This window comes from Podarcis bocagei (genome assembly GCF_964188305.1).
Source record: "Podarcis bocagei genome assembly, chromosome: 7".
NCBI lineage: Eukaryota > Metazoa > Chordata > Lepidosauria > Squamata > Lacertidae > Podarcis > Podarcis bocagei.
Window position 1 is genome coordinate 26,935,073 of NC_138132.1, and position 23,417 is coordinate 26,958,489.

The window sequence follows — 23,417 nt, forward strand, 5'->3', positions numbered from 1 at the left end:
TAGTAAGGAAATCGGCCTATAGTTTTTAATTTGATCTAATTCTGAATCTTGCTTTGGAATTAGTGTGATCAGTGCTTCCTTCCACGTCTCCGGTATTTCTCTTTCCTTCAGAATATTATTCATTACTTCTTGTAGGGGATATAACAGAGTCAATTCCATCTCTTTGTAATATCTACTAGTGAACCCATCTGGGCCCGGGGCCTTCCCATTTTTTAGGTCTGCTATTATTGCTTTTATTTCCTCCACCTCAATCGGGGCATTTAATTTCTCTTTATCTGCCGCGGGGATCTTTTTTATATTCTTTGATATTAAGTATCTCTCTATTTCTCTCGTCTTATTCTTTTCTGTATTTCTGAAAAGTTCTCCATAGAAATCCAAAAAGGCTTTTCTTATTTCTTTAGGTTTGTTTATCTCTTCTCCTTCTACCACTATCCTATTTATCGTATTCTGTTCCTTCCTTTTTTTCAATTGCCAAGCTAATATCTTCCCCGTTTTGTTGGCATGTTCGAAATTCCTCTGTCTCAATCTTTTAATTTTCCATTCTATCTCTCTATTTATCAGCATTGTATATTGGGATTGTAAAACTTTTATATTCTCTTTTATTTTCTTGTTTTTTGGATTTTTGATTAGTTTTTGCTCGTTCTCTGCTAGTTGTTGTATGATTTCTTTTTTCCCTTTTTCCCTTTTTTTGTTCTTAATTGCACTCTGCTGGATAAAAAAGCCCCGCATCACCGCCTTTCCTGCATCCCATACCACCTTAGGCTTTGTGTTGTTGCCCAAATTATCTTCGAAGTATTCTTTTAATCTATTTTGAGCCTTTTCTACTACTTCTTGGTCGTCTAGCAGATAGTCCTTCAATTTCCATCTAAATAATCTACTTTCCTGCTCTTTCAATTCCATTTTTATTGGATTATGGTCTGAAATGGTTCTAACCTGGATCTCCACCCGTAGGGATCTTGGGACTAACTCTTTCGAAACCCATATCTGATCTAGTCTTGATGATGAATCATTAGGTTCTGAATGGAAGGTGTATTGCTTTTCTAGAGGGTATTTAAATCTCCAAATATCTACCAAATTACAATTCTGAACCAAAGAGAAAAAAGTTCTGGGTAGCTTCCCTTCTTTTCCTTTTGTGTCCCTCAGTCTATCCAATTCTAGCGACACCACGCCGTTCATATCACCTAATAGTATAATTTTTTGGTCGGCGTAATCAAATAGCTTTTCTTCCAACCTTCCGTAAAATTCTGACTTATTTGTATTAGGCGCATATATTCCAGCTATTATAATCTTTTCTCCCTGCCAGTTTATTTGTACTGCTAATATCCTTCCTTCTTCGTCTTTAAAAAGGAGTTTCGCTTCGATTTGTTTCTTTATATAGATAACCATTCCTCTCTTTTTACTCTGGTCTGAGGATATGAACTCGTTCCCCAATCTTGGATTAATCAGGGTTCTTTTGTGTTTCCTCGCTATATGTGTCTCTTGGAGACATATAATATCCAATCCTTCCTTCTTCAAAATGTGTTCAATTCGATTCCTTTTCCCTTTATCATTCATCCCATTAACATTCCAGCTAAATATCTTTAACACCATTGCGATTTAATTAAGGGAGAGAAAAAGAGAAAAAAAAGAAGAAAGAACAGAAGAAAGGAAATAACTATTGATTCTTTTTAGGCTTCCTCTTCAGACCCTCCTCCCTCCCCCCCTCCCCCCCGAACCCCCCCTTCCCCCCTAAATCCCCCCCGGTCCCGCCCCCCCCTCCCCCACCTCTCTTTGCGGTTTCAACTCTTTGTATTTCCTTAGGAATTTGTCTGTTTCTCCCGAATTTGTCAGTTTCTGCCTTTTACTCCTATATGTGAAGGAGACGCCTTCCGGAAACTCCCACTTGAACTCGATATTGTTTCTTTTAAGTATCTGTACTAATTCTTTGTAGGAGTCTCTACGTTTTAGAAGCCTGACCGGAATATCTTTGAAAATTATTATATTGTTTCCTCCAATATTTAATCTTTTCTCTCTACACTTGTGTAGGATCTTATTTTTTATTTCCTTGTCTTTGAATATAATTAAGCAATCTCCTATGTATTTTTTGTTCTTTGGAAGTTTAGCTTTTAATCTGAAAGCTGATTGTATTGCCTTGTCCACTTCTTCTGTTGGTAATTCCAACCAGAGGGCTAGTTCAACTGTTATTTTCTCCTTTATATTTTCCCCTTGAGCTTCAGGTATGCCTCTCATCCTAAGATTAGCCTCCCTCTGTCTTAGTTCGTTCATAGCAATCCAATCTTTTAAATCCTCTTGACTTTTATTTAGACCCAGTATCTCGGCTTTGATTTTTTCTTCCTCGCGTCTTACTTCCTTCAATTCTGCTTTTGTCTTTTTCAGACCTTCCTCTACTGTCTGCGTCCTCCTAAATACCTCTTTCATTTGACTTTTCAGTTCACTGACTGTTTCGTCTAACTTCTTATCCACTTCCCCAATTCTATGTTCTACTTGTTCTAGTTTGCGCTCAACATTTTTTTCACTCTCTTTTATCTCCGCAAACATTTTCAATATTTCTGCTCTAAAGTCCCCTTCTTGCTTTGATCCCTTCCTATCCACTGGCGTTCCCCCTTCGGGTCTTTTCCCAGTGTTTGACATTCTTAAATTTGGAAGGTAGTCTAAACTTAAAAAGAAAAACAATATGCTTGCAGCACTCCTAAGACAATTGCCCGTATGCTTAGTTAATCCTAGCTCTCAGTTTGGCAGTCTTTAGGTTACACAGGAATCAGCTCAGTTAACAGTCCCTTGTCAGTCTTTGTATTACCAAAAAGTCATCTTATTTCCTTCCGCCGAGCTGCAACCTTGGGGTTGTCAGTAATAGTCCTAAAGCCTCAGGGTACAAGAGAGTTCAGTCTACTGGCGTTCAGGAAGTTCAAGAAGTTAGAAATCTTATATTTACAATGAGATGAGATGAGTTGATGTGTATGTTCTCCGGTCTCCACAGTAGATTCTTAAAAATTTTGTCGGGGGGATCGATTTTGCAATTAGCAAAAGAAGATTAACAGATTAAGAAAAGAAATTCTCCCGTCAAAAGCCCCTATACCTTTTACCTGCGAGAGTCCATAGAGAGGAGAGATAATTTGGGGGGGGGGGAAGGGAGTAGGGCGAAGGAGAGGGAGAAGCCGAAGGGAACCGGGGGGGGGGGGCGAGGGGCCGTAAGGGCAGAGAAAACAGATATAACAATTGGCGTCAAAATAGAAAGTTCTAATCACAATAAACGCTCTGACCACTAGATGGCTCTCTCTGCTGCTGCCGGGCTCTGAAAGTAAAACACGTCGCACCAGCAAATCGGATAGTCCGGCAGTCTGAAGCAGGAGGCTGTCGCTCAATCGTCTTCAGTTGTCGAGTAGACGGATAGGAGCACATCCACAAAGTTCTAAGATCAGGTATATCCATAGAACAGATACATCCGTATTGTTAGATTGTAAAATGTTATTACATGTGCTCTGTGTATTCTGGTCTTACAAATGGCGCCGCTGGCGCTTCACTTCCGCTTTTCCGCTTTTCCGCAGAGCGTCTTGCGGTAAAGATGGCGTTTCGGCGTCCCTCCGTTTCAATAAATGGTTATTAAAATAATAACTGCATCCTCTGTTCCCTGTTCAAACACCTCCTTTTAGGGAGGGCCAAACCAAGAATCTGTTCTACCCTCCCCCCCCCCCCCGCAAGACAGTGAGATCCTCCAATATTTCTGGATTTGGGGATATGAATGGTTCCCTCAACAGTAAAATTAATTCAACAAAGAAGACAAAGAAAGGGCCCAACGAAAAAGACCAGAAAACTTTGAAAAATAGAGAAACCAATGCTGACAAATGCATCTGTCCCTGTCCAGAGAGCAGAGGGGGTCCAACTTCTCAGACCATGGTCCAGAGCATGAAACTCAGGCAGATTCCCTTAGCATAGTGCTTGGAGCCGCAGTCGAACCAGGTTCCATTTGGAAATCTAGATTCAAATTGCAAAGAAACCTTGTTGGTGTTTTTTTTAATTATTATTTTATTAACCTTCCCAAGTGGAAGGGTCAGGGATTTGGAATGCACCAGTCCACTGCTTGCTCCAGCTTGTTGCTCAGTTGAGGAACATCTGAGTGTGGGATGTAAAGGTGCAGTCAAGTGCAACATTCTGGCAGAGGACTAACAGCCTCCATGTTCTAAGCGGTTGCTGGTAGTTTTGAAAGACGACTGCTCAGTTGCAGTCACCTCAGGACCAACTTCCCTCTGGTATAGTTTCTTTGCTTGTTATGTAACCTAAGCCTGCCTTCAGGTACAGTTCTGTAAACCTGAAGGAACCCGAGAGTAAAAGTTTTAGATGAACATGAATCAGATTTGTGTATGTATTCTTTAAGAGGGATTCCAAGGGATTTTGAACCACGGAGGCATCTTGATTAGTAGAACTCAGACGAGTCAGCAACAAGCTGGTTGTTGCATCAACTTAGAAAGGGGATTTTTTGAACTGTGCTAAAGTCAACCTTCCCACCCTGAGGCCATAACTTCCGAGCCGAGCACATCCTTTGCCCAACGGTGCTCTTGGGAGAGCTCTGTGGAAGACCTTGGAGACAGTGGCGGAGGAAACCTCTTGGGCCCCTTGGGTGACGTGCCCAGGGGCAGGGTGAAGCGCCCCTAGGGATGGGGTGCACGACGCCCGTAGGGACAGGGTGCGCTGTTATGTACTGAAGTTCTCACCCTGGGCCAGCAGGGGGATACTGTAGATAGTTTTCACTCAGGTCCACGTCAGTTATTTTAGGCGGGAAACCCTGGGTTGTTGTTGCTACAATGTTGACAGCCGGCTGCCTATAAAAGCAGGCCGGCTGAGCTGTTTGCTGTTCAGTTCTGTTCCAGCTTACAAAATAAAGAGCTGCTTTGGAGAAATCACTGTGTCGTGGAGAAATCGCTGTGTCATCTGCCATGTCTACCCACTATTCAACATGCGCAGTGGGGCCTCAGCCGCCCTACAGCTGGGGGGGTGGCAGCAGGCAGAACAACAGAAATCCGGCATGATAACTGAGGTCACTGTAAAGAGAATGGTCAAGATCTCCTCAGTATGCCTGCAATTGTCTACCTGGGGCCTATCCTCTCCAAAGCCCCACTGCGGGATAAGAGAAGGATCTCTGGTGGTGAGATGGCTGTGCTTAGTTTCCTGCCTCCAGTTATGTGTGTTTTGGACTGGTAGTTTTGCCTGGATTGCATCAACAGCTCAGCCTGTGAGGGACAGCTCTGCTTCTGGAATCCGATCTAGTAAGTGACTCCCAGAGGAAAGGATGGAGGGGGCAATCTAGTCAGTTGTTCAACGCAAACCTTCCAAATCTGCACTTCCCAAACCAAGAATCTGTTCTACCCTCCCCCCCCAAGACAGTAAGGATCTCCAATACCTCTGGATTTGGGGATCTGAATGGTTGCATCTGAATGGTAAAGATCTCCTCAGTATGCCTGCCATTGTCTACCTGGGGCCCTTCCTCTCCAAAGCCCCACTGCGGGATAGAGAAGGATCTCTGGTAGTGAGATTGTGATTCCGTTCCTTCAAGCACCATCCACGTTGTGCATCGGGCCTTGGCAGATCAGCCCAAGGGGAGGTTCTGGCGCTTGGTAATGAGGCTGTTAAGTGTTACTCCGCTCCTGCCCATGAGCAAACCGTGGTCAGTTCTAGAGAATGGTGAGGGGTCTGTGGTAAGAGCAAATCTTTAGAGGTTTGAGATCTTTGAAAAGACCCTCTCTTTTGTGTAGGACCCCTGGATTCTGCAGGTTGATTTGCTGAGATCCCTCAGCTGCCCAGCCACCGATCTCATTTATTTATTTTTTAGAAATAACATTATTAGATGGAGTCAACATTCACAGCAAGACAAATCCTCCAAATGTTTGAATTTTTTCCACAGCAAATTGTAAAATGAGTCATTTAAAAATAGCAGTAGCTACTTTAACCCTCCTCTAATTCCTATATTCTATTTGTGGGTGAGAAGATTTTCCAGACTACTTCTTTACAGACAATTGTGACTTTGTCACGCGTTCAATTAGTTTGGTAGGTAGATTTTGCAATTAGTTTGGTAGGTAGATATTGCTCATGGAGCTCTTCACAATGCTAAAAGAGGTGCCGTCATTTGGGTCTTTCCAAAAACTGACAGTCCAGATTCCAATCCAGACATTTCCAGAGCAGATTCCCTTGACGTTTTCTACACGCCACTCTCCAGTTCACAACCCAGATGAAAATAGCTGTCAAAAATGCACATAACTGGAAGCAAGAAACTAAGGATGGCCTTCTCACCACCAGAGATGCTGTGGCTGAGCGGAGGGTGCCATCGCCGCCAGCAGCAACAGCCACCGCAACAGGCTCCGGCCGCTAGGGGGCAAGGGATGGGTCGGGCACCCATGGGGCAGCCGGCGGCGGGAGGCGTCATCGGGCTGCATGAGCTCAGAGCTGCCTTTGCCCGCTGGCTGGAAGGAAGAGAGGGACTACGACAGGTGCATCTTCTACATCAACCACAACACCTGGCAGACGTTGTGGATCGACCCCCGGGACAGGATTACAAAGCCACTGACATTTCCTGACTGTATTGGTGATGAACTGCCTTTAGGATGTGAAATTGTTTATGACCAACAGATTGGTGTTGATTACATGGACCATATCAATCTGAACCAGACCAGGAGAAAGAGGAATTAACGAAAACAGAAATCAGACATGATAACTGAGATCACTGTAAAGAGAATGGCAAAGATCTCCTCAGTATGTCTGCAATTGTCTACCCAGGGCGCCTCCTATCCAAACCCCACTGCGGGATAGAGGAGAATCTCTGGTGGTGCGATGGCTGAGCTTAGTTTCTTGCCTCCAGTTATGTGTGTTTTTGACTGGTATTTTTGCCTGGATTGCATCAACAGCTCAGCCTGCGAGGGATAGCTCTGCTTCTGGAATCCGATCTAGTGACTCCCAGAGGAAAGGATGGAGGGGGCAATCTAATCAGGTTGTTCAGCGCAAACCTTCCAAACCTGTGTTTCCCAAACCAAGAATCTGTTCTACCCTCCTCCCCACAAGACAGTGAGATCCTCCAATACCTCTGGATTTGGGGATCTGAATGGTTCCCTCAACAGTAAAATTAATTCAACGAAGAAGACAATGAAAGGGCCCAACGAAAAAGACCAGACCAGAAAGAGGATTGTTTTAACTGTGCTAAAGTAAAGCTTCCCATCCTGAGGCCATAGCTTCCGAGCCGAGCACATCCTTTGCCCAAAGGTGCTCTTGGGAGAGCTCTGTGGAAGACCTTGGAGACAGTGGCGGAGGAAACCTCTTGGGCCCCTTGGGTGATGTGACATGGGGCAGGGTGAAGTGCTCCTAGGGACAGGGTGCGCAGTGGGGCCTCAGATGCCCTACAGCTGGGGGGGAAGCGGCGGGCAGAACAACAACAAAAATCCAGCATGATAACTGAGGTCACTGTAAAGAGAATGGTCAAGATCTCCTCAGCATGCCTGCCATTGTCTACCTGGGGCCCATCCTCTCCAAAGCCCCAGTGCGGGATAAGAGAAGGATCTCTAGTGGTGAGATGGTGATTCCGTTCCTTCAAGCACCATCCATGTTATGCATCAGGCACTTGGTCAGGAGGCTGTTAAGTCTTATTCCGCTCCTGCCCATGAGCAAATCGTGGTCAGTTCTAGAGAATGGTGAGGGGTCTGTGGTAAGAGCAAATCTTTAGAGGTTTGAGATCTTTCAAAAGACCACATATTTTGTGTAGGACTCCTGGATTCTGCAAGTTGATCTGTTTAGATCACTCAGCTGCCCAGCCACCAATTTCATTTATTTATTTTTTAGAAATAACTTTATTAGATGGAGTCAACATTCACAACAAGACAAATCCTCCAAATGTTTGAATTTTTTTACAGCCAATTGTAAAAAGAGTCATTTAAAAATAGCAGTAGCTACTTTAACTCTCCTCTAATTCCTATATTATATTTGTGGGTGAGAGGATTTTCTAGGCTACTTCTTTACAGACAATTGTGAATTTGTCACGCACTCAATTAGTTTGGTAGGTAGATTCTCTTCTATATGGCTATCTTTCTATTTGGTCTCCCAAAACATCTAAGTGATTACAGTCATGTGCTTTCATCCATCTCCACTGCGCAGGATTCCTCTCAAATGACCGGATCCAGCAGAGAACAACATTTTGTACGAGGAGTTTGACTCTCACTTTTTACCGTACTTCCTGGGGTATGAACCACTCCAGTTTCTAATCAACATGTTTCTGGGGTCTTGAAGCAAAATCTCTCTATTGCAAGAAATGATGCACTCAGCAGCCGGAAATCCGCAGAGGTATACCCTATATAAATAGAAGGTCCAATATGCTGCTCGCTCGGAATTTTAGGCAATTCTGAAGTTACTGGAAAGTGGATTTCCCCATTTTTTCAAGACAGCATGGATACTGCATATAACAGAAAATAGGAGAAGTATCCCTGCAGGTAAGTTCAGGGAAGCTCCAAAACTAAAAAAGATTAAGACAAAATCTTTTTGTTTTACAGGTTTGAAGACATGGCAAATGACATCAATGCTCCAGCCGCTGAACTCATAATGAAAGCTAATGTCATTAAGTCCTGAGCAATAAAAACTTCCCTTGGGAGGGTTGCATATTGCTCATGGAGCTCTTCACAATGCCAAAGAATGGTGAGGGGTATGTGGTAAGAGCAAATCTTTTGAGGTTTGAGATCTTTGAAAAGACCGCATCTTTTGTGTAGGACCCCTGGATTCTGCAGGTTGATCTGTTGAAATCACTCAGCTTCCCAGCCACCAATTTCATTTTTTTATTTTTTCTTTATTCCATTTCACCAATTTCATTTCTTTATTTTTCAGAAATAACTTTATTAGATGGAGTCAACATTCACAGCAAGACAAATCCAATGCCAAAGTGTCGCCGTCATTAGGGTCTACCCGGGGCGTCTCCTATCCAAACAAGGATCTCAGGTGGTCAGATGGCTGTGCTTAGTGTCTTGCCTCCAGTTATATGCATTTTTGCCTGGTATTTTTGCCTGGATTGCATCAACAGCTCAACCTGTGAGGGATAGCTCTGCTTCTGGAATCCGATCTAGTAAGTGACTCCCAGAAGAAAGGATGGAGGGGGCAATCTAATCAGGTTGTTCAACGCAAACCTTCCAAATCTGCACTTGCCAAACCAAGAATCTGTTCTACCCCCCCCCCCCGACAGTGAGATCCTCCAATTAATTCAACAAATATGTCAGCAAGAAATTGCTACCCAGAGAGAAACAACTTTCCACGATAGAAAAGGAATGTTTTGCTATCGTCTGGTCCCTACAGAAGTTGAAGCCATACACCTGGGGCCAGAAATTTATACTGTGCACCGATCATTCGCCCTTGCTTTGGTTAAGGACGATGAGCACTAATAGCAAACTGATGAGGTGGGCCCTGTTGCTGCTGAACTTCAATTTCACCATAAGAAACATGAAAGGGTCCCTGAACATTGTGGCCAGTGCTTTATCAAGAAGATCCAATAATGAAGGTTAACCATAGACAGTTAATATTTTTCCCTGTAGATAACCAAGTTGCCTAGAATGTACCAAAACCTCTGTATAATTGAATGTTTTGTGGGATGTAAGAATCAGGTGCAGCCAAACACAACATTGCTAGAGTAGAAATGAAAGTTGTCTCGGTCCTCCAGCTGGAACTTCCTGCATTCCAGGACTAAGAAGAAACTTTCTATGTGTAACTTGAGATGGGCGTGGTCTCTCTTGAAGTAGAAAGAACCAGACTCACAGGCTGGTGACCATCTTGCCCCTCTTGATGCCATCTTAACAACAGCACTACTAAGATGCACCCTTGGCACCAGGGCCAAGAGAAGAAAAGGGGGGCTTTCTCCCATAAGGAGATAGTCACCACATTTAAACTATGTTCTAACCTTTTAAGTCTCCCTTCTGGGTACCTTTGTGTGAACAGATGATTACTTGTGAGTAAATGTTTCATACTTTACAGAAGACTGTGTAGCATCTTATTTTAGGAGGGATTAAATGGGGGAAATACCAGGAAATATTTACAGAGACTCTAATGAGTCTGAGAAAGCTATCTGCTGTTCCGTGTGTTTAAGAAAAGGGGAATGTTAACTCTGCTGATTTTGTTGAACTTGTAAAGATAAGTTGGGATAGGACATCTTAGACAATATATCCTCCCCCGCATCCCTAAACATTCCCACATGTTTTACCAATAGGCAATTGTTGTACTAGAGAATATAGGAAGTTAAATGTATAACCTAAGTATAAATATGTTTATTTGCTTTAATTGTCTAATGCAGTTTGATCAGGAGTGTAACTCTGTTCAGTTATCCCTCCTGATCAAACTTCTTTAAGGGGGGAAGGATGCTTGCCCATTCTTTTGAAAATGTCTGTACAGGGGGAGAGAAAGAGTTAATAGTTGGTTGGTTGGGAAAAGGCAGTTGGGAAAGCAGTTGGCAGATAGATGGAAATAGACAGTTAGTGCAGTTGGTTCTTGTGTGAGGGGAGGTAGAAGAGTTAGAGACAGAATAAAATAAGACTAAGGGGGAAAAGGGTAACAGCGTTTCAAATGTATTTAAAGTTTATTTGTGTTTGCAATAAACCACAATCTTCATTATGAACTTAAGAACCTGACTGAGACCAAGTGATTTACCAGGGAGGACCAGGTTGGTGGCAGTGGATTAGTGGTGTATGGGTCCATAGTCTGTGAGACGACCGGCGGCTCCGTACAAACGCCACAGAGCCCAACAAAAAAGACCCTTTCCATGAGAAATGGGTTTTATTTATTTATCAAATACTTTTTATTGAGTTTTCTATAACATATACAAACAAAATAAATACTCTAAAGTTCAACAATCATATGTCTACTTATTTTCTACACGCTCTATCGCGCACAGACTTCTCTCCTTCCCTTCAACAGGCTTTCATATTAAATTTTCTCTTTCACAGGTTCTTAGTTGCATTCTATCCACATCACGAGATTTATTTTAATCCTGCTACAGTCTTTAAACTTCTACAGTTATTACCTATATATTTTACAAATTTACTCCATTCCTTTTTGAACTTTGTTTCCTCTTGGTTACGGATCCTGTGGGTCAGTTTTGCTAATTCTATATATTCAACCATTTTGGTCTGCCACTCCATTATTGTTGGTATTTCCTGAGTTTTTCATTTTGGGGCTACTAAGATTCTGGCGGCAATTGTAGAGTACATAAATAGTCTGTGGTCTGCTTTTCTTAATTCACCGCCTATCAACCCCAGCAAAAAAGCTTCTGGTCTTTTGGGCAAGGTATATTTAAATAATTTTTTTCAATTCGTTATAAATCATATCCATATTTTTTTTCATTTTTTCACATGTCCACCACATGTGAAAAAACTCTCCAGCTTTCATTTTACATTTTCAGCATGCTTTAGTGCTCACTCTGTACATTTTTGCTAGCTTGACAGGTATAATATACCAGCGGTACAGCCTTTGCATTATGTTTTCTTTTAGGGTAGTACACGCCGTGAATTTCAAGCCCTCGTTCCACAGTTTTGCCCAAGTGTCATATTCAATATTATACCCAAAATCAATTGCCCATTTTATCATTACCTCTTTTGTCAATTCATCTTTTGTGTTCCATTCCAATAAAAAAAACATACATTTTCGATAAGTTTTGACCTGCCCTCTACTATTTTGATTTGATATCTTGACTTCTTTTCACTGAATCCCACTTTCTTACCCCCTTTATCATTCACTTGATATTGTAACCATCCCGTAAATGCATTCTCTATACAATTATAGGGTTTCAGTTTCCATCCTTCCTCTGTTCTCATTAAGATTTCTTCATAGGTTGCCCTCCTCCCCTCCATATTCAACTTTTTTACTGTCAGCACTTCCACCGGGGTTTTGTTTTATAACAGGCAGCTGAAAAGGAGAATGACAGGACCTACAACTGATTCCGGCTTCTTTGTGGAAAGGTGTTCTGTGATAATCTGTTGACACCTTTGACACTCCATAGTTTCTGACCTAGGCCTGGGGTCCCAGAGGTGTCGTGGGGTGCCACACCAAGGGTGGAGCACTTAACATGGGGCTAGCTACGCCGCTGTGGGGTCCCCAAAAAACGTACATGCATCCACCAACAGCAATGACCCGCAATCACTAACGCCTTCCAACATAAAAAGCTGCTTGCATGCAACTTTCTCTTGCTTCTCACTCAGTTCCTCTTTTCTGGGTCTGGGCCAAATCATTCTAAATACCGCGCCCCATCCTTTCTAAGGCCAGTGCCTCTGTTCCGGAAAAGTGAGGGAAATTGGCAAAAAGGGGTATAGGGAGCATGCCACATTTCCTCCCTGTAAGTATTGCAGATTTGGAAACTCCCCAAAGATGCACCATTGTATTCCTGCAGAAAGTTTTAGTGGCTGTATCTTCTTCTGTGGGCGTCAATAAATTATAGACGGGCTGCTTACAGATCAGAGCCACCACTTCTCATAATGGGAAGTGGGCTCTAGTGAGCACATCCAGTGTCCAGAGCAGTCCTCTGGAAGGGAGAGCAATTATCATAATAGAGCTGCCACAAACAGCATGGGGTTCCCTTGTTTGGCCCTATCATAAACCCCAACAACGTCCAAGTTGTTTCCACAATATCTCCTTTCCTGATCCCACAGCTTGTCTTACAGAGAAGCATTCTCAGCTTGCAGGGACCTGAGGAGGGATGCGGTCTCTTCATCTCAATCCTGAAATAGGGGACTCTTAAGGAGTCCATTCACTGCTGAAGTTAATGAACCAAGGTTTGCAGGGCAGTTACATCAGCACTGATCACCTTTAGCAAAGTTATCACCTCCTTGTAGGAGAAGATCAGGTGAAGGCCACAATGGCCTCTGTGAGGCAGCAATTTTGTTGTTGTTCTCCTTACCGGGCACAAGGCCACATGAACTGACAAGACTGCCTCTTTCTTTCACAAAATTGTCCCAAAGTAGCAGAATGAACTCCAGAGAGAACTAAGAAGGGGAGAGACAGAGGATTTTCTCATTTGCCACTCCATAATAATAGATTCTCGATATTGCTCTGGGATCTGTCAATTATTTGTTGTATCTTCAACATCAGATTTGATAGACTCTCTTGGCTCTATAAAGTAATTGCCACAAACAAGACCTTAAATGAAGGCGGAGGATGCCACTGCGGCTGCCCCCCCCCCTCGTGCTGGGTGCCCCGCATCCAGGAGCAACCCCAACTGAAGTCAATGGGACATACTTCTGAGTAAACACACACATGACAGGACTGCACAAACAGGAAAGGTTTGGATCACTCTTCACCCTAGAGTGGCCACTGGAAGATACCATCTGAAGAATAAAGCCCATCCCTTAGCTCTTCTTGACTTCATTCTAATTCTGCTTTTCTCCTTGTGTTGCAAGCAGCAAAGTAGGATCATCACCAGCTAGCCCGGCTGGTGATGGGTGGATCCAGACAGGTTTAGCTTCTACTTAGCACTCCACTAGGCTGGCTAAAGATTTTGAATGTCACTGTGACAGAAGGCCCAGGTAAAGCAGAGTTTGATGGTACTACCAGAGGGATATAGCTCTCAGTATGTTGGGTTAGAGCAGTGTTTCTCAATCGGGGCCATGTGGCCCCTGGGGATCCCCAGGATATTCCAAGGGTGTCACAGGTGAAAATCACATAAATGGGGGACCAAGTGAAGAAAAACAGAGAAGTGACCGAGAAAAGAAAAACAGAAGTGAAGAAAATAGAAAACAGAGAAGTGGAGTGAACAGAGAAGTGACATGCTTCCCAGTGCATAGATCATCATGCACACTGTGCTGCAACGTCGCTGCCAAACTCCACTACTGTGCGACCAAGTTGTCCACATCTGAGTTGCCACAGACAAGGTGCGTGGCTGCAGCAGTGTTTGTGTATGGGGTGTTGTTTCTTTGCGCAAAGGTGGTATGTTGCTGCAGACCCTTTTTGGATTAAGAGTACAGTATCTAAAAAGCTTCCACAGCTTTGGGATAAAGCAAAATTGTTTTCATGGCATTTCCTACTTCGTATTTGGCAGAATCAGTTTTCAGCCATGCTCAGCCTAACACAGAATCACCTTAACAGAACGGACAGAGGTATCTTCAGTTATCCCTCACAGCAATAGAACCAGATATAAAGCTTGTTTCTGGCCATCAAGCACAAGGGTCACTTAAAATAAATACTTAAGAGTATAATGTGTTATGTAATTGTATTTTGCATAATGTGTTTGTAATTGTATTATAAGAGAGACATGTTTTATTTGCAAACAAAACATTCAAATGGCTACCTTTCTACTGGTATGACAGGGGGCTACAAGAAGGAAACAAGGTTGGAAGGTTGAGAAACACCAGGCTAGAGCTTCACTCTGTGACTGGCTGTGGGTACAGCTAGCCAGAAGGGGACGGGCACAGCACTTTGAGAGGTAAAGTGGGTTCTGGAATTTGATTAGATTAACAGCATAAACTCAGAGATGTGAAAAATCTGCCTGTAGAGAAAGTTTTCATCCAGAGAAGGCAGTCTCTGGGCTGGAGATTAGCTCTTTGAGAACAATCGGAAGTCTACTTTAGGTCCTTTGATGTTTTATTATTATTATTTTTAGTATTTTTAAATTTTCTTTTTTCTAGTATGGGATGGGATACAAACTGTAATATGTCGAAACTGTTGTTGGAGTCGATCTGGGGAACTCTCCAGCTGTAGAGATTAAAGATCGTGAGAACCAGACATTGACCTTGAACAAGAATGTGCCCAGAAGAAGCCTTAGTGACTGCTTTTTGCAAGACAAGCGCTTTATTGGAACAGCTACATAAGATGGATTTGATGACTGTTGCAGTTAATAATTTTGGACAAACAGTGAACACCTATATAGAAACCTCTCAGGAACCGACCCAGGAATCTGCTTTGACAGGGCAAATTGTGCAAAAGACAAAGGAGGAGGTTGCTGTTGAACCTCAAGTAATACAAGTGGAGAGAGCCGCGGCCTTGCAGGAACATAAGCTGTTGTTTTTAATGACCGAACCTGGAGAAAGTCAGATTTGGAGAGATGGAGTCTCGTTTGGATTGGAGATGGGAAATTGGATAGATCCTCCTATGCAGGGCTGTTCTGGCTTCTGGGATCTGGTTCTGCGCCAGGGGGAGTCTGGAGTTGTTGGGGCCTTTAACTTTGGAGGGACTTTGAAACATGCCTTGAAATACCTTTTGGATTTTAGTGCTGACTATGGAGAATGGGCTGACTTGTCGAGAAGGGGTAAAGACATTGTTAGGTTGGAGTTTCCCCGAGATCTACCCCTCAGCGATAAAGGAAGGAAATTAAGAACAAGATCAGCAGAAGACAAAGTAAAGTGCAGGTATAAATATGAAGATCTGCAGAAGGGACATGGAAAAGAGTTAAGAGCCTCGGATAGAAGATCACCAGGTTGATGGACTAAATGGAATGGATAGAAAGGACTGATAGAACCCGAGACCAGGAAGAAGAGACGGTGGAGAAAGATTGGAAGAAAGTTTAAAAATTCATTTAGAGAAATATTGTAAAATTAATGAGTGTTAGAAAAATATTGGAATGGAACTATTTGGCTTTAGTAGAAATGCTATAAGGAGTTATGTACAAATAAGTTTTAAGTTTTAGGGCTTTTTATGGTAAGATAAGGTTAAAATAAATTAAGACAATTTAATGACAGAACATAGTGAAAGATGGAAAGGATTTGCTGAGATAACTAATACTAGAATACAAAAAAGGGAGGTGCGAGGAGGTCAATGAAACAAGATAATGAAAGATAAATATTTGGGAATATTGGATTTGTTTTTAATTTTTTGTTCGCTTTTGGTTTTGATGTATTGTGTGTTTTGTTCTCTTTTTTCTTTTTATTGACTTGTATTGTTTAATTTCTTTCTTTTCTTTCTTTTCTTTTTCTTTTTTTCTCTGTAATTTTAAATTCTCAATAAATATCATTTTTAAAAAATAAAAAAAGATTAAAAGTGAGCTCAGAGGGAAGAGCAGAGTTTAGAAGATGTACCTAATATTCAACCTGAGGCAGGAGATCCAAAATTCTCTGAAGACTTTGAAATGTGGAAGTTAGAACAAGAATACAAATTGGAATTAGAAAGAATTAGAGCTGGGAGGGAAAGTGAGAGCGAAAGAATTAGAGCTAAGCATGATAGGGAAAGAATGCAATTTCAGCTGGAGATGAGGAAACTGGAATTAGCAGCTATGGAGAATCAAAATAGTAATAACACCAGTAGTCAAACTCAAGTGAAGGTAGATTTAAAGCATTTTCCTGAGTTTAAGGGAAAAGATAGCCCTGAGGCTTTTATTATATCATTTGAAAGAGCTTGTCAAGATTTTCAAGTGAAAGATGAGGATAAGATGAAGATACTTAGAGCCAAGATAAATGGTGCATTAGCTGAAATCTATGCCCAAATGACTGAGGACCAATTCAAAAATTTTGATATGTTTAAGCAACTAATATACACAGGTTTGGGAATACCTCAGAACTGAGAAAGAAATTTAGAAGTGTAACTAAAGTCAGGAAGGAAACATACGCTCAACTTGGGGCTAAAATCTCAAGCTACCTCACAAAATGGTTAGGACAGGAGGGGGGAGACTCCGTTCCCAAAATCAGAGAAGTGTTTTCTCTGGAACAATTTTATGAAACGATAAACGGCTAATTAAAATATCTTATAAAGGAAAGACACCCTCAATCGCTTCAAGAAGCTCACTATCTGACCAAATAAATGAAATAAGGGACCATAGGTTTGATGAACCAAGTTTTTTGGGGGGAAGTGTGGGGGACTAGAAGGGCATAAGGTGGTTCATGTGAACATGTTAAAGCCTTATCTTAGACCAGAAGGCTGGACACTGTATGCAATACGTGAAGATCCAGACGAAGCTGATATAACATGCTGGGAAGGGAGAGGGGAGCAACTGTGCAATCTAGAAGAAATAAAGATAGCTCCTACAGGGATCAACAGACCGTTAAACGTCCGGGGACCCTGTGTGATCGCCACAGTGTGAGAATTTGTTAAGAGGAGTCAGTCAAACAGTTGACAGTCAGAAGGTATTAGGAAGGTAAAGGCTGGTAAAGAAACTAAAGTTAAGATACTGACAGGAATACTATATGTGAAACCATAAACTTGCTAATGTTTGTAAAATAAACTTGTTTTTTTTGGTTCACTTTTAACAACTCCCTGGACTCAGTGTTTTACCAGAAAATAACTGATTGGTGGCAGCGGGGAAACGAGCAGTGGTGACACAGGGATCAATAGACCGTTAAACGTCCGGGGACCCTGTGTGATCGCCACATCCTGATTTAACACAACTTTTGACCTGTCCTGTGCCAAATTCTACTCCACTACGGTGGGGACTTATTATGTGCTCATTCACCTGGAGGACAGAAGAGGTATACATCGTTTCAGCTCTGAAGAGTAAGCATTTTGCTGGGATGCCAGAAGTCACTGCAGCCATCTTCCTGGAGGTGAGGGGTGTGGGATATAAAGCTGTCAGTCAAGTCCAACATTCCAAGAGAGGACTAACTGCCTCTATGTGGCAGGCAGTTTTGTCACGTTGGTCGGTGTGACGTTAACATATGAGAGTGCTGGAGGTGCTGGAGTTTGTTAGGAGCTGGGTGGTTGGTTGGAGTGGGAGTGAATTGGGATAGTTTGTGGGTAGGTTGAGTTAGTGTAAGCTGAGTCAAGAATAGTTAGGGGCTAGGAAGACAAGTAAATATCTGAGAGGTGGTTTAGTGAGTGAGAGCAGGTAGCAGAAGTTATAGGTTTGGATAGGCACCCCATGATTGTAATGGACCGATACCGTTTATGCAGCACGCTCACAATAGTGTATTTGGAGCGCATATGGGTATTACATGTACAAAATGGAGAGTGGCTCAAAAATTTTATTGGCCAGGCATGGGGAAACAAAACAATACTGTCAAGCCTGTGACATATGTCAAGACAAAACAAAAGCCAAATTGTACCCCTTGCCTATCATATCAACCCCTTTTCAATGGTTAGGGCTGGACCTGATAGGGCCATTGCCTAGAGCAGTGTTCCCCAACCCCCGGGCCGCGGACTGGTGCCGGTCCGTGGATCAATCGGCACTGGGCCGCCCGAGGAACTTCAAATCATTTCACTGTGGCGGGCGGCCGAGGCGCAGAGCATTGCGCCCTCTCAAGCCCGCCCATTGTGTGACAATAGCAAATGAAAATTTGCTATTGTTACACTGATGCTCCTCCTGGCTAATCAGGGAGTGGGTCCTCCCGCTTCCTGATTGGCCGAAAGGCAAACCTCACGCCATTGGCCGAGGAGGCGCCACGGTTTTCTGTGACCATTTATGGTTTTCTGTGACCATTGGGCCATGTTGTTGTTTTTTGAAAAATTTTCTGGGTTTGAATTTCTGCGTGCTGGGTGAACAGTTGGGGAGGGGTTTGCCAGAATCTGGGAGTTTGTGTGGTTTTTTTTTTTTATTTTTAAGGTTTTCTGTGACCATTGGGCCATGTTGTTGTTTTTTGAAAAAAAATTCTGGGTTTGAATTTCTGTGTGCTGGGTGGATGGGGGAACAGTTGGGGGGGGGTTGCAACAGTTGGGGAGGGGCTGGGGGAACAGTTGAGGTTTTTGAAGACTTTGGTGATTTTTAAAGCTTTCCCAAAACTTCTTTTGCAGCCATTTGAGGATTTTGAAGACTTTGGTGATTTGCAGCCATTTCGTAAGTTAAACTTTTAAAACTTGTTTTGGGCTTTCTGGATTTTGGGTTGGGTGTTTGGAATTCAAGGACTTGGTTCTGGGTTTGAATTGCTGATTTTTTTTTTCTTTTTCTGAGTTTCCGAAGGTAAGAGCTGTGCTGCCATGGGACCCAAGAAGACTGCTGCTGCTGCGGAGGCCGGCGAGAGGAAAAAGGAGAAGGTGATGCTGGAAATGAAGAAGGAGATCATCTGGAAGCACGACAGTGGAATGCGTGTGACGGACCTCGCCAGGGAGTACGGCAGGAACCCATCGACCATCGGGACCATCCTGAAGATGAGGGAGAAGATCCTTGCGACCGATGCAGCCAAGGGAGTCACCAGGATCGTGAAGAACCACCCAGCTGTTCTGGAGGAGGTCAAGAAGTTGCTCCTCATCTGGATAGAAGAGAAGCAGCGTGCAGGGGACACAGTGACTGAGGCCGTGATTTGTGAGAAGGCCAAGGCCTTGCATGCAGACCTCATCCGGGAACAGCCAGGAACCTCAGGCGAGCCAGAAGTCTTCAAGGCAAGCAGAGGCTGGTTTGACCGGTTCAAGGCAAGATCTGGAATCCACAGCGTGGTCAGGCATGGAGAGGCTGCCAGTTCTGATGTTCCTGTGGCTGAGGACTTTGCAGCAGAGTTCCTGGAGGTTGTGAAGACGGAATGCTATGTTCCACAGCAGGTCTTCAACTGCGACAAGACCGGGCTGTTTTGGAAGAGGATGCCCAAAAGGACTTTCATCATACAGGAGGAGGCCAAGTTGCCTGGCCACAAGCCCATGAAGGACCGTCTGACCCTGCTCTTCTGTGCCAACGCAAGCGGCGACCTGAAGATCAAGCCCCTGCTGGTGTACCACTCGGAGAACCCACGGGCCTTCAAGAAACACAAGGTCGACAAGGAGCGGCTTCATGTGGCGATCCAACAGCAAGGCTTGGGTCACACGTGTGCTGTTTGTGGACTAGGTCAATCTTGCTTTTGGTCCTGCTGTCAAACAGTACCTGCTGGACAACCACCTGCCGCTGAAGGCTTTGCTTCTGATGGACAATGCTCCTGCTCATCCTAAAGGCCTTGAGGTGGACTTGTTGGAGGAGTTCAGCTTCAACAACATCATGTTCCTGCCGCCTAACACCACGCCACTGCTCCAGCAGATGGATCAGCAGGTCATCGCCAATTTCAAAAAACTCTACACCAAGGAGCTTTTCAGGCGATGCTTCGAGGTGACTGATTGCACCACCATCACCCTGCGGGAATTCTGGAAGGACCACTTCGACATCGCCACCTGCTTGAAGATGATCACCACGGCCTGGAACGGGATCAGCCAGAGAAATTTGAATTGCGCTTGGCGCAGCCTGTGGCCGGACTGTGTGGCACCAAGTGACTCTGATGCACCAGAGTCAACAGTGGGACATTGTTGCCTTGGGGAGGACCATGGGCCTGGAGGTCACAGAGGAGGACGTCAGTGAGCTGGTGGAGGAGCACGACCATGAGCTGACCACCCAGGAGCTGGTCAAACTGCAGGCAGAGGTTGCGCAGGAGCAGGCCTTGCTGGAAGAGGAGGAAGCAACTGAGGAATGGCCATCCTCCAAAGAACTGAGGGACATTTGCCAGAAGTGGAAGGAGGTGCAGGCTTTTGCAGAGCGGCACCACCCTGACAAGCACGTGGCACATGACCAAGCGAACACTTTTGATATGACGGTCATGTTGCCTCTCAGGGAGCTGCTGAAAAGGCGGATGAAGCAGCAGACCATGGACAGGTTCCTCAGCAAGAAGCAAAGAGTGGAAGAGGAACCTTCTTCAAGTGGTCCCCCAGAGTCTTAGAAAATGTAATGTACCCTTTTTTGATTTTTAAATGTTTTTCCTGTCATGTTTAGAAACTTAATTTATTGTTCCTTCAATTTTTGATATGCTCTTTAAAGTATGTGTGACTTTAAAGAGCAGTTAATAAACTCTTTTTGTACCAAATTTGGCTTTGATTGGACTTTTTTTGACCATAGGAACGCATTAATTGATTTTCAATGCATTCCTATGGGAAACCGTGCTTCGCAAGACGAAAAATTCGCTAGACGAAAAAACCCGCGGAACGAATTAATTTTGTCTTGCGAGGCACCACTGTAATTCAAGCCCGGTCTGGAACGCGAGATGATAGCCGCGTCATCAGCATACAACAACAAAGGGGTCCTTCTCATTCCTATTTTTGGAATGTGTCCATCTGGGTCCATTAAGTTCTCTTCTAGGTCATTTAAGAATAGACAAAACAATGTGGGGGCCAAAATACAACCCTGTCTCACACCCCTAGTCATCTCGATGCTGTTCGATAGCTGTCCCTGTCGACCGCATCGGACCTGCAGTTTGGTTCCATTGTACAGGGCTTTTATAAGAAAGAGAAGTCGTTTGTCCTGCAAAATCAGACTCAATTTGGACCATAGCTGGGATCTGGGGATGGAGTCAAATGCTGATTTCAGATCCATAAAGGCCACGAAGAGTTTACCCTGTAAAGGTCTGATATACTTCTCAGCTAGGAAGGACAGCATTAGACAGTGGTCTGTTGTTGAATGGTTCTCACAAAAAGCTGCCTGGGCTTCAGATAGTATATTTAGAAAAGTACATTTAGAAAAGTTGTCAGTTTGCTACTGAGGAAACGGGCATACAGTTTCCCAATTATTGAGAGCAGGCTAACAGGCCTATAACTGGAAGGTACATTTGGGTGGCCTCTCTTAAAGATTGGAACTACTATAGCATGTTTCCAGCTATATGGTACCTTACCCGAGTTATTTACTACCGTAAAGAGTGCTGCCAGAAGCGGAGCCCACCAGTGCTGGTTTGATGTAATCAACTCTGCTGGGATAAAGTCTTTCCCCGGAGCCTTTCCACTCTTCAGATTCCCAATTAATGTATGGACTTCCTCCACAGTAACCGGCCTCCAATTAGGGAGCAGTGACAATTCTGCCCTGTCATCCTCCTGTAAGCTGGAAAGGAGGTTTGGATTTTCCATAAATATATTTCTGAAGTGGTTCTCCCAAACCTGAGCTGGAATGACACAGCTGGGGGCTGAGGAACTGGAGACCAGTTGCCAAAAGAGTTTAGTTTCATTGTTTAGTGAGGCATTCAATAGTAGGGACCAGGAATTTTGTTCGGACTGCCTTTTTTTTTTGAGGCCAAAAGGGCTTTATACTCTTTTTTAATTTTGAAACAAGATTGAGGTAAGTAGCTTAATCCAGCGTTTCTATAGGCCAAATAGGCGTTCCTTAAAGCTTCCTTCTTTGTGCGGCACTCTTGGTCAAACCAACCGTGCCCTTTAGCAGTACGTGGCTTGCCGGCTGAGTTTATGTTAACCGAGACCACATCCTGCAAGGACTCAATGAGATTTTCGTAAGCTGTCAGGGAGGAGTCTATTGATAAATTGTTTATTATAATTGATCTTAACTTAATTGCAGTTTGTGAATTCAATCTATTCTCAACTGCAATTGCTATCCCAGGTGTCCATTTTTTTCTACGCAATGCTGGATCATTTGCTTTGTCTATATCCTCATGTTCTATGTGAGACTGCTGAATTGAATTTTGGCCAGTAGTAGAGATAAGAGGTAAGTGGTCACTTTCAGTCCTATTATCTATGGTGAATTTTTTAATTGATTCGAAGGCCTCTCTGTTAGTGAGACAGTAGTCTACTGTGCTGGCTACATTTGTATTTATGAATGTATACTCGCCTTCCCTGTCCCCGGGGAATGCCCCATTGGCAATGATCAGGTCAAGACTTATTTGTAAAAAAGCCAGGCAGAATCCAGCATAGTTGATTTGGCAATCTTTCAAATGTCTACGTGGGGGTGGGTTTAGAAAGAGGGCGCTATTTTCCTTTAGATCTCTTAATATTGGGAATTTTATTTCCAGGCTATCATCATTTGAGCCTATTCTGGCATTCATATCTCCCATTAGGTAAAATGGCGATCCAGGGTACCTAATTTGTAGGGAGTAAAGGAAACTATGGAATTTACGCCACGTGCTCTCTATCTGTGTTTGCACTGTATATGGTGGAATATAAGCTGAAACAAGAATAATACTCTTGGATTCCATATGCAAGGTGATCCCCAGTGCCAGCTGCTCGAAAACTGAGCACTCAATAACTTGTGACGCCAATTGAGTGGAAACCAGAGTTCCTTCAAATTTGAAGAAAGCAAAGAATTAAGACTGTTGGAGAGAAAGACAGATTTCTGCAAAAGCACCCAGTTGAACTTGGAATGACAAGATAAAGGCCCATAATGGTTTTCGAAATCATGTAATTAGAAAATCTTTATATAACGTTTGGATAAAATATATCTCTTAGAAAGGAAAACACCCAGATGGCTTTCGCCAATGGAGGCAAAGGCCCAGAAAAAGTTAAATATGGAAACTAATTGGTTGAGATATTCAGATCTATTATTGGAAGATAAAGGATTTAAATTAAAACCATTTGATCAAATTAAAGATAAAATAAATTGGTTACCCTACCACCAGATCATTGAACTGTATAAACTAGACGAGAAAAATGGTTTTGCATTGGAAAAAACAAAGTTGGAAATGGAGTTGCTAGATTCTAAAGTTAAAAATTTGTCTAAAATGTATAATCTATTGTTGGAATGGCATACAAAGGACGAACAAGTTAAATCTGTGACGATAGATTGGGCAAGAGATGTGGGACGTAACATAATGTTTGAAGACTGGGAAAGGTTGTGGAGGAAA

General features: G+C 43.3%; 2 long non-coding RNA genes across 2 annotated transcripts in view; one reads left to right on the forward strand and one right to left on the reverse strand.

Moving 5' to 3' along the window:
* Nucleotides 1-8,372: 8,372 nt before the first annotated feature.
* On the reverse strand, nt 8,373-18,022 carry LOC308591837. Its single transcript, XR_014010286.1, has 2 exons — nt 17,372-18,022; nt 8,373-8,485 (listed from the first exon to the last, which is right to left on the reverse strand). It is a non-coding gene; the product is annotated as an uncharacterized lncRNA (long non-coding RNA).
* The window catches only part of LOC308591838, a 42,947-nt gene continuing 32,715 nt past the window's right edge, over nt 13,186-23,417 (forward strand). The window contains exon 1 of the long non-coding RNA XR_014010287.1: nt 13,186-14,416. This is a non-coding gene — a long non-coding RNA (uncharacterized lncRNA). The remainder of the gene's footprint in view (nt 14,417-23,417) is intronic.